Source organism: Astyanax mexicanus, chromosome 7 (genome assembly GCF_023375975.1).
Source record: "Astyanax mexicanus isolate ESR-SI-001 chromosome 7, AstMex3_surface, whole genome shotgun sequence".
NCBI lineage: Eukaryota > Metazoa > Chordata > Actinopteri > Characiformes > Acestrorhamphidae > Astyanax > Astyanax mexicanus.
The window spans coordinates 14,154,393-14,166,770 of record NC_064414.1 but is presented as its reverse complement, the minus strand read 5'-3'; positions in this window follow the sequence as shown (position 1 = coordinate 14,166,770).

The window sequence follows — 12,378 nt, the reverse complement described above, 5'->3', positions numbered from 1 at the left end:
AGCATAGTGTAATGGTAAAAATAAACAGCACAGAGAGTTTATTAACTTTAATTCAGAATTCAGAGTTCACTGCTGCCTCCGTCTGCTCCACTTACTGTTCCTTTTATAATTACAAAATACACAACAAAAGCAGTTCATATAATAAAGCAACAGTAAAACAGTAAAATCGTAAAACACTAAAAACTCATTTTTGAGTTACCTACAGCTTGTATTTTAAACAATATTATTTATAGAAATATCTTCATTGTGTCTCTTTAGCATGATAAATAGTTGTGGTGTGTGTGATTACTGCAAATCAAAACTGATGCAAACAGCCTTCTGTAGAAGGTAGAAAACATGGTGATGTTCTCGGATTGCATCATCAAACATCAGAGTGCTTTGCTTAGATTCTCCCTGAGGCTTTCACAACATCACATACTGGCTGCACAGATCCTGACTGCTGGTTTAAAAATGTCCCATTTACTGCAAAAAATATATAGTTAAGCAAGTAAAATCCTCTTAAATATATAATATATAAAATGTTGAGATTATATAAAATTTCTAACTTCCATGTGCTTGTTTTAAGTGAGTAAATAAAAGTCTCTTATTGTATTGGTATATAGTTTTGGTTAATTCAGGAAATAACAAATACATTAGATTTTGTCAAGAAATAAAGCTTAAAACAAGGTTAAATAGCTGCCAACGAAAAAAAAAGACTAATGAGTAGATTAAATGACTTGAAACAAGGAAAAAAAGATATTAAAAACTATACATTTTAACAACAAATAACAAATACAAATACAAAAATGAAAAAAATCAGATAGTTAAAATAGATTTAAGAGGTCTTAACTTTTGAAGTGTTCTGATTCTGTTTTATTTTTATTTCCACTAATTAATTTGGAACTATGACTTGCATAACGGTTATAATTATAAAGGCCTGTAACATTGGCGCAGCTAGCCGTTTGTTAGGGATGCTTAAGACCCCTGAAATTAAGTCGTAGCAACCCAAAAAGTGTCGTTTTTTTTATCTGATAAGTGAAAAAAATTATCTTAATTATAAATCTTAGAAAGATTTAAGAATGAAAATACAGCAAAATACAGTCTTTCCTTGTTTGCTGTCCTGTGTGCCCACACACACACACACACACACACACACACACACACATACACAAACACACACAGTGTGCTCATGATCAAACAGCACTCTGTCTGTCACTTTTAAGTTAGTATGCTAATGCTGCAGCCAATCAGCCACTGTCCTCTGTTTAAACTGTAGTGAAAGAAGCTAGCTGTTGAGCCATTGGTCGGTGTGTTTATAATAAATGAGACAAGATAATAATGCATCTTTTCTAGAATTTTTTAATAAAAGAAAAAAATTTATCTGTATGTGGGCCCAACAGTTTTATCCTCTTATCTGCTAAAAGATGCTTAACATGAAACTAACAAACATTCATTCATTGGGTGTTCCTAAAACTCTGATCCTAGAATCACCCCTGGCTTATTATTTACCATAAAAATTCTGTTAGTAAATATGGTGAGAGGAAAGAACAGGATTAAGCTGTTTACAGGGTGGAAAACACGCTGCTTGCCTTAATCTGAATGGGCATGATTTTTGACATTATTTACTGTATTTTGGGTGAATAAACCTCTGACTCTTCTCCTCTTAGTGAAGCTACTGAAGCTACCTGACCAGCTGTCACCATGCAAATCCTGTTTATTTGGTTGTTGGATCTTGGTGGGTCATTGCTTATGTTCAAGTTCTGTATAGTCTTAAAATGTATGTAAGTGGATTTATTAAAGGAATGCCTTTTCTATAGACGAATGTCTCTGGTATTGCCTAAATGCCATACCTGCTATATGTCAGTGTATTTGGGTTTTCAGTTTCTTTTTCAGATTGTTAATCATTTCTTCCGTTTTTCTTCAATTTTTAACCAGTTTATTTGATGTATAGCTAAAACAACTTCTTAATTTCCCATAATGTGTTGTAAAGAATTACTGCATTACATTTTCTCATGAATTTGTTCTGCATGCATCTATTTTTTTGTTCTTAAAACCAAATGTTTCACAATTTGTTTAGATAGATGGCAACAGATATCTCTGTAGTGTCACATGGCATGCCAGTTCTAGCTGTGAAAAGATACCATTTTCTATGGAGATGCATGTTCTGGCCTTGAAAGAGTCGTGTTTTGTTGATTATATTGTATATGTACAAATAACCTAACAAAGAGCCGTAAAGGAATTAAAACACTCTGTAAATAGAGGGTAAAAATTAAATTCTTTGCTTATGACTAGATGTTTTAGCGGGTATAGGCAGTAATACTTTCTGTAGCAGAAAAGAGTGTTTGCACTACACGCTGTTAAGCTGCAATTTGCATTGAAATCTTTAACAAAGTATTATGAACAGATGTAACATATTTCCTATAATATACAGTCCCCTCCAAAAGTACTAGAACAGTAAGGCCAATGTCTCTATTTCTGCTGAAGAGCTTCATAATAAAAGATGACTAAGACAAAATATCCACATTTCAGTTTTTATTTACAGGTATTTACATCTGGATCTGATGCACAGTTCAGACAATAGCACCTTTTGTCTGAATCCACAGTAGATTGTTGTACATTCACTCCTGCCCTCTTGAGGTTGTTGCTGATCAGTTGGTTTAGGGTCTTTCATTACAGCACACACAATGTTTCTGTCATCAACTGCTGTTAGTTTGCTGGGTCTACCTGCTTAACAGCTCTTACTTAGTACACCAGTGACGGCTTTCTTCTTCAGGACATTCCAAATGGCCACTGGCTATGGCTCATATTTGGGCAAAGGCTTTGATTTTTTTCCATCTTCTCTCAGCTACAAAGTTACTTGTTTTTCACTTATAGGCAATTCTCTGTGTTTTTATGTTGGTTAATCTTAACTATAGAGGTAACACAGCAGTAAGCCTACAGCAGAAATAAAGGCATTGGCCTCACAGTTCCAATATGTTTGGAGGGGAATGGTATGGTTTACTGTATGGAATGGTAATGAGTATCTTACACCTCATTAGAAAGATGGTTCTGTTTGGTTGTTTGTTGGAATTGAAGTTTTGGACAGGTTTAGCCGGCTCAGTCCAGGTTTGTCTTGTGTCATCATGCATCAACCTGCACTTAAATAAAAAAATATTTCAATAAGTGATACTCTAAATATGGTTTATTTGTTTCATTTTGTCTATTTTGTGTATTTTTGGACAGATACAGTTTCATACAAATGTTTGTGTTTAAACCCTAATGCTCAGGTAGTCTTTCATAAAGTTAAATAAGAGATAAAATAATCAATGTGAAGTGCACATATTTAGCACCTTACAGATTCAGAATTGTGCATCATTTCCTTTGACAGACATCACATCTTGAAACACTTTTTACAAGATGTTACAAATCTCCTTCTACCTCAAACATTACATTTTGTTCAAATGTCTTTATTATTCTTCCATATTAGTATTATGAAATCAACAATGTACAGGGAAATAGTGAATCTCTTGAGTAATATGGGTGTTATGGCACATACAGGGATGTGAAAACGTGTTTCCATAAATATTAATCAAAGATATCACAAGTAAACACAAAATGTAGTTTAGTAAATTAAGGTTTTTAGAGAAAAATACAAACCTGCATGGCCTGTGTAAAAAAAGGCCTGATTACTGGCACACCTTTTCTCAATTAAGACAAGGTTGACAAGGTTATGAAGCCTTTTCTAAAGGTTTGGGACTAAAAGACAAAAGACCCCACAACAACACCCGAAGAACTGCGGGCATCACTTGCCTCAAATAGGATCAGTGTTCATGACACAAGAAAGAGAATGGGCAAAAATGTCCTACATGGCAGAGTGCCAAGACAAAAGCGCTGTTGAGCAAAACATTTGTCAGAGGGGATGTCCTTGATAAGCTACTGAGAAAAGGCATGGAATCATTTAATCAAACAAAGAATCAACTGTTTAGCAGAGAATTAACAAATTAAGCTAGGCAGGCTTGAATTCAAAACCACTGAGAATAGGAAGTTAAACAGCATAACCAAAAATTAAATATGAAAATAATTAGAACATGTAATAATAGTTTAGGGTAAACTTATTTCATATCAAGTGTTAATTTCATATTAAGTAATAATTTATCTTTGTAAAAAATATCTTTGTGAAAATGTCATCTTGCTGACCTATCAATAAAAACTTCTATTGCTGAACTTTGCTTTTCTTGTTGGTGATAGCACAGTTCGGGAATAATGTGAGTGACACCTCTGGCCTTTCTTTGCACATTAGCCCTTAGTCCCTTATGGGCTGTTGTTCCCAACCAGCTGTGACTCACTGACAGAAGGTTGCAGTGAAAAAACCCTGCAAGATTTAAACAGTTCTTAAGCATTTAACAATAAAATATGAGAAACGAAAATGAAAATAATCTGCACTTCAATCAATCAATCAATCAACCTTTATTTTAAACTCGGAAGTACATTGAGGGTGACCCTCATTTTCAATGTAGCCGAGCAAATACAATAGTGATTGAAAAAGCAAAATTAAAAGCAAATATTTAATATTTATGAAACAGAAGAATAAAACTGAAACTAAAAAATAAAGCTATTTAGTAATAAGAATAAAATTAAAACAATTAAAAAATTAAAAATATATAATAACAGTATTACTGATAAAACATAATTAAAAAAAATAAAATATTAAAATAAAATAATTATAAGAAAGTAAATACAAAAACAAAAATAATAAAATAAATAAAAATAAATAAATATATAAATAAATAAATTATATAAAATAAATAAAAGGAATATATATATATATATATATATATATATATATATATATATATATATATATATATATATATATATATATATATAAAAAGAGAACTAAAACATGAAGTAAAATAAATAATTAAGATTGAGTAAAACAGGTACAGGCTGTCTGAAGGTGGTTAGATATTAAAAGTTTAAAATGATTGAGTGACACCAGTGAGCTGAGTTTTAATGTTTCCTGTAGTGAGTTCCAGCTCGCCGGTGCACTGTAACTAAAAGCAGATTTTCCTAGTTCAGTAAAAACTCTCGGTACCTGGCAGCTGATCCAACCACTGGAGCGAGTCTGATAATTACTGTTATTAAAATTTATCAATGAAGTGATGTATTCTGGCATATGACCGGAGAGTGTTTTATAAATTAAAATTAACCAGTGCATTTCCCTTCGTGCAGCTAATGGAGGCCAACCAACTTTTCTGTACAGATCACAGTGATGAGTTCTATAAGGGTCGCCAGTGATGAACCTTAGAGCAGAGTGATATACTGGATCCAATAATTTGAGGGAACTGGCGGAGGCATATTTATAAATGACATCAACATAGTCTAGAACAGATAAAAGGGTTGCCTCAACAATTGTTTTCCTAGCGTGCATGGGGAAACAAGCTTTATTTCTATATAAATAACCCAGCTTCTGTCTACATTTACTGACAAGTTTATTAATGTGAAGTTTAAAAGTGAGTTTCTCATCCAGCCATATGCCGAGATATTTATATTCTGTAACTGTTTCAATGGTGGATCCTGCCAGGGTAGTAAAATTTACACAATTAACATCACTATTAAGAGATCTGGAAAACAGCATTAACTTTTAAGTTTTTAATTAAGTTTTCTTAGCATTTAAAATTAGTTTGTGATTATTTAGCGCAATCTGTAGAGCATTAAAAGAGTTCTGTAGTTTTATTACTGCAGCATGTATAGAATCAGCTGAGCAATATAAGATTGTGTCATCTGCATAAAGGTGTATTTTGCAATCTAAGGAAGAAACAGAGGCAGCAATATCATTAATGGAGGCATAATCAGGTACTTAGATCTCTTGCAGGTGCACTTGATAAGAAACGGTTAGAAGTTAATAACATGCCCGTGGTAGGTTGCAGTAGGGTAATCACGTTTGTGCGTGAGGGGCAGCATAGTGGAGAAACAGCACAGTGCTTGAAAACTGCTGGTAAGTGGGCCAATGCACGAGATTGGAAGTTATTAGTGGATGTAGGTAGTAAACTGCAGATCCCAGAGTACATTCTGGTTACAACCTTGAGGCCGGATGTAGTGTTGTACTCTGAAAGTAAGCGGATAGTGTATTTTATAGAGATGACTGTTCCGTTTGAAGACGAGGTAGATGGAGCTTATGAAAGGAAAAGGCTGAAGTATACAGACTTGGTGGCTGAGGTGAGAGAGCGTGGGTGGCAAGCGTATATTAGACCGGTAGAGGTAGGTACTAGAGGCTTTGTTGCGAAGTCTGCCACAAGACTGCTGTCTGAATTCGGAATTAGAGGTCGTGTGCTAAGGCCTGTAGTGAAGGAGTTGTCAGATGTAGCTGAAAGATCTAGTCAGTGGTTGTGGTTCAGAAGGGCTGAGGCTGTGTGGGGAAGGGAGTGAGTTTGTGCTTCTACAGCAAGCTTGGAGGGGGGTGGGTCTGGGACGCCAGACTTCACTGTTGAGCCTTCTGGAGGTGTCGTGGGCCTAATTCAGCGAAACACTGACGAAGGAAGGTGCCTGCCTGATGACCCCTGAGAAGAGCTTGCACTGAAGCCAGTATCAGATGGTAGTGGTTGCTGTGTTCTGCTCACGCAACTTATAATGTGATTTATTGTGTGTGTGATTGTGCTTAGGTAAGTGTGTTGTTGCCATAGTTAAAGGAAGTGAGCTTAGATTAAGGAGGGATTCTGTTTGTTCATAGGTTATTTTTTGGTAGGTCTGTTACTTGGCAGTTGAGGCAATGGACCATGAACATAGTGTTAGGCTGTGCTTCTGGATTCTTGTCGAGCCAGTATCAGATTGTGGTTTTGCTATTGTTGTTAGTTGAGTGAGTAGTAGATCCTGGCTGTGCCCTATGCATAACCCCAGCTGTTAGGTGCAGGATTTGTCAATTTCCTGTATTATATTACATGTATATATTAAATAAAACTGGACCCAGAATGGAACCTTGGGGGACGCCCTTAGAAATAGCTAGGAAATCTGATTTATAATTATTGAATGCTGTGCATTGTTGTCTGTCTGTGAGGTAGTTTTGGGACCATTCAAGAGCTTTTGCATCAAAGCCAATCTTTTTTAAATTTCTTAAAAGAAGAGTGTGATCAACTGTATCAAAAGCTTTTGTTAAATCAATAAAAACAGCTGCACAGTGTTTCTTCCTGTCTAAGTCTGAATACAGATCATTTAAAACCAGTGTTACAGCCGAGATAGTGCTGTGTCCTTCTCTAAAACCAGACTGATAATTGGATAAAATAGAATTTTCATTAAGAAATGATTTCAGTTGGCTGTTCACTAGAGATTCCAAAAATTTTTGCTAGACATGATAATTTTGAAATTGGCCTATAATTGTTCAACTCTGTTGCCTCACCACCTTTATGCAGAGGAATCACATGAGCTGTTTTCCAGACCCTGGGAATTCTGCAAGATAAAACTGAGAGATTAAAAATATATAATATATATATATATATATATATATATATACTTATTTTCTGAAATTGCTAGTGCTTTTAATTTTCTTGCCATTCCTGCTCCTTTGTGTGAAAAAGTCCAATTCAATGAACTCTCAACGCTTTAAACCCTACTTATACCTCATGGGCATGTGTTGCACTGTAATTGCATTGCATTATAATAAAGAAGGATTTGTGAGACCAATGTGTGGAAAAAGTGAGATTTATGGGTCTGGGTCTATAAAGGCATGTGGCTTCCTGGGAAGTTTAATCAATCAAAGCCCTGCTGTAGTTATCAGTTACTCTCATTGCAGGAGAACACAAAGCCCCCCAAGCAGCAGCTTCTAAAAGAAATTAAATACAATAGTTGGGTGCTAAGTTTAACAGACAACTTAATCATTGTGAGACCCAGGTAAACAGCAAACCCCAGAAGCAAGTAACTCAAAAAGACAGATGAAAAATTTACCAGGTATGAGTAATAAACTTTAGATATGGGTTTCTGCTGATATGTATTCTCCTGCAGTAGCTTAAGCCCCTCTATATCTCAGCATGTGTTCTGTTAAATGTTCTGTTAAATGTTACTGGCTTCTCTGGAAGAAAGGGTAAGGTAAAATAATGTAAGGTGAAGCAATCCTTAATTAGTCCCAAACAAGGAAATTTACAGTGCTACAGCATCAGAGGGTTAGCAAGACACATAAACGTTGAAAGAGGTAACAAAAAAGTCTAGGGATATAATCAATCAGTGTAAACAATAATTGCTTAAAATCTCAGAAAAACTCAATATTTACGATTTACAAAAATTGACATAAATCTAAAGTTGACGGCTTGTGGAGATTTAAAACATCATCTACTTTCTCATGGCCATGAAACTGCTGGAGATCAAAATGATGTAACCGCATCTGCTTTTTTCATAGATCTAGAAGGTAAATTGCACACAGCTTGACCATTTTGAGCTAGTGGATATTTTAAGGTTTATGCACCCCCACAGGAGGGACTATACATTCTTTTCACCAGTGCACACAATCTAGAATAGATTTTTATTTCAATATAAAACATTTATTCCTAATTTTGCTAGTATTGACCCACGCCTTTGATTGGGCAGAGAAGAAGAAAAGAGGGGGAGCAAACTCAGAGTATTGGAGGTGGAGTTCGGGGCAGCTCTGCTGTAAAGCGTGAAGCCGAAGCCCCAAAAGTTAAATCAGAACTTTCGACCACTGCAAGGATTTAAGAAGAGGCCTGACTATGAATGGAGTGGGAAGACGGGGTGGGAAGATGGGGGCAATGGAGTGGGGAGATGGAGGCAATGGGAGAAAAAGAAGAGTAGGGAGGACAGACTGAGGAATAGGAGAGAGAGAGGAGGAGGAGTGGCCACGCTCGAGCACCGCCCTACGAGACTGCAGGGAGGCGGAGCCACAGCCCGCCAGTGGGCCGGGCGGAAGATTGCAGGTTGGAAGGGGAAAGGGACAAAACGGGCCGCGGGAGCGCCGTGGGCACTGTTCTACAGGGAACATTATAATATCTGACCATGATATGGTGTGTGCGGATTTCATATAACAGCACAAAAGGCCGTGGTTCTGTCGATGAAGACTCAACACATCGATTTTACAGGAACCCAATAATATGTAGTGGTTGACAGATGAAGAATATTTTAAAATGAACTGGTCGTCAGCCTACTTTCAGAAGGGTGAGAAGAAGAGCAAAAATGACAAGGAAACAGAAGTCTGGTTTCAAAAAAGGGTAAAGACCCCTGTGAGTGAGACTTGCGCCCCCTTTCATTAATTCCGTCCGACTGTAAAATAAACTTTGAAATCTTAGCCAATTTATTGAACCAGGTAACCACAGGTAGAATTTGTTAAGATTGTGACTGTGGGGGGTTCCGGTTTGGCTATGTAGATGAGAGGACGCATCACGTGGAGGCTCCTGCGAATTCATATTTTTCAGTTCATTATAGCACTCGAAAATACTTAATTTCATAAAAACCCGACTAAGAAGTTGTTCTCTTTTAAACTACGCAGCGATGGCATCTAAATCGCAACGCCAGCAGAGGAATAAAGGTCAAGAAGCTGTCCACGAGGAGCCAATGCTAGCTGAAGCTAAGCTAATCTCTCAGCCAGATTCCCCAGCTCTCCCCGCAGAGTGGGAAAATCTACGCACGGCTTTGATGGCGGAGCTTACAAATACTCTCTCCACATTGCTTAACTCGGCATTGGAGAAGGCACTAGCTCCAATTTCAGCTTCACTGTCTTCCATTCGTCAACTAGACGACTCACAGAACCAACGTCTGACAGATTTAGAATCCGCGCTATCAAGCTACAGCGACAGGATTGTGAGTATGGAGGAATCGCTCTCCCAACTCCAAACGGAGAATAAACGCCTCGTCGACAAGGTGGACGACTTGGAGAATCGCTCCAGACGTTCCAACATGCGCATTATTGGCTTACCTGAGGGAGCGGAGGGCTCGGATCCTGTAGGCTTCGTGGCGGACCTGCTCGCAGAGGCGTTGGGACACGAGTGTCTCCCGACCCCGCCGGTTCTGGATCGAGCTCACAGGATTGGAAGGTCCGGCAGCATGCGCTCCAAGTCCAGAGCAATGATCGTCCGGTTTCACTACTTTCAGGATAAAGAGAAAGTACTCCGGAGGGGTAGAGAACTTGCTGACCAACTCACTTTCCAAGGCAGGAAAATCAGCTTTTTCTCGGATTTCAGCGCCAGCATCGTTCAGAGGAGAGCAGACTTTAAACAGGTGAAATCCCGGCTATACGAAAAAGGGTTGAAGTTCGCAATGCAGTACCCAGCCCGTTTGTGGGTGCTGCTTGACAACAAAAGACGCTTCTTCGACAACCCACAGGAAACTCAGGCTTTCCTAGACCGATTGGAGACCCAGACACGAGCGGCACCCTGAACCGGACTGATGTAACGGACTGATTAACGCTCACTCTGAGTTGAGACATTTTGAACAATACTCTTCAGGTACTAATTTCATAATACTGATACTGTTTCAGCTCATTATATGAGTGATTGTAACTGACAATACCTGACTGTTATTCTACGCTTAAACACTTCAATAATTGTGTTATTGGGTTTACATAAGACCAGACTAATTTAGGTGCGTTGTGTTGTTGCTCTGTTTAACCTTTGCGGGTTAACATTTTGAAGTGAAGTGCTCTGACCTCAGTATTCGCATAGAGCCCCTTGTTGATTTATTTGGGTTTTTTTTGGGTTAATGTTAGTTAACTGGGAACATGTTTTTAAAGACATTTAAAAACAGATATCGCCTTCTTACAAGAAACACACCTACGCCCTAAAGATCAAACCAGGCTCCAGGGCTCCTGGATTGGCCAGTCTTTTTTTTCAAACTTTTTTTTCAAAAAATGTTATTGTTTCTGGAGTCCTATTTCATATCCCTGTACTTTTGGTAAATGTATATGCACCTAATTGGGACGACGTCTCTTTCGTAAACAAATTGCTATCTTCCCTACCTGATATGGACAACCACTCCTTAATATTGGGAATGTCTAAGGCGTTCTCCTCATTCATGGATAGAAATGGTATAATTGACCCCTGGAGACATTATAATCCTAATGGGAAAAAGTTCTATTTTTTCTCTACAGTTCATCAAACCTTTTCACGAATAGATTATTTTTTCATTGATCGTAAACTTATAACAGCTGTGGATTCTGTGGATTACTTGGCGAGCGTTATTTCTGAACACACCCCTCTATCTCTTAGAATTAAATTCCATCACTTTCAAAAAAGAACAAGCCTAACTGGAGACTAGACCCACTTTTACTTTCTGATAATGCGTTTATAGATTTTATATCTTCCTCCATAGACACTTTTTTGGGAAACAACAAAACGGAGGGCATCTCATCTTCACTGCTTTGGGAATCATTGAAAGCATATCTTCGAGGCCAAATCATCTCATATTCAGCTTACACCTACAAATGTCGTCATATGGAACTTGAAAATTTGATAAGCTCAATTGAAAACGTAGACAACCTGATCCTCTCTAACCCGTATCCTCATTTACTTAAAAAGAAAACCGAATTGCAGTCCAAATTTGATTTACTATCTACAACCCAAGCAGAGAAAAGACTGTTACAGACCAAGGGCTTTTATTATGAATATGGAGAAAAGACTAGTCGGTTGTTAGCCCATCAAGTAAAACAGAAAGAGGCCTCTAGGAGGATTGATCAAATTAAAACTGAAACTGGAAATATTACAAAAGAGCCTATAGAAATTAACAACACTTTTGCCTCATACTACTCCACCCTCTATAAATCAGAGTTCCCTAGAGACTCTCTCTCCATGGATACGTTTCTTAACAGCATAGAAGTCCCTAAATTAAGCCCCAATGTAGTTGATGAGTTGGATGCTCCCCTTACATCGGAAGAAATTGCTAAGACCATTCATAGCATGCAGAGTCACAAAGCTCCTGGCCCGGATGGGTATCCTACAGAATTTTTTAAGAAGTTTAGTAATCAATTGGTACCTATACTTTTAGAAGTGTACCAAGAGGCGCTTAATAACAAATCTCTTCCTCCTACATTTACTCAAGCCTCCATAACTGTACTCCCAAAGGAAGGAAAAGATCCAGCGGAATGCTCATCATACAGGCCGATATCACTTTTAAACACAGATTTTAAAATACTCTCTAAAACTCTAGCAAACAGATTAAATCCAATTATGCCATCTATCATTGCAGAAGAGCAGACAGGTTTCATAACGGGCCGTCACTTATTTTCTAACATAAGGAAGTTGCTAAGCATTGCTTATACCCCTCCACAACCCGGCGCTTCAGAAGTTATGATTTCATTAGACGCCGAAAAAGCGTTTGACCGGATTGAATGGCAATATCTGTTTGCTGTTCTTGAAAGGTTTGGTTTTGGGAATAGACTAATTAATTGGATCCAGCTTTTGTATGCTTCCCCACAAGCAAGTGTGTATA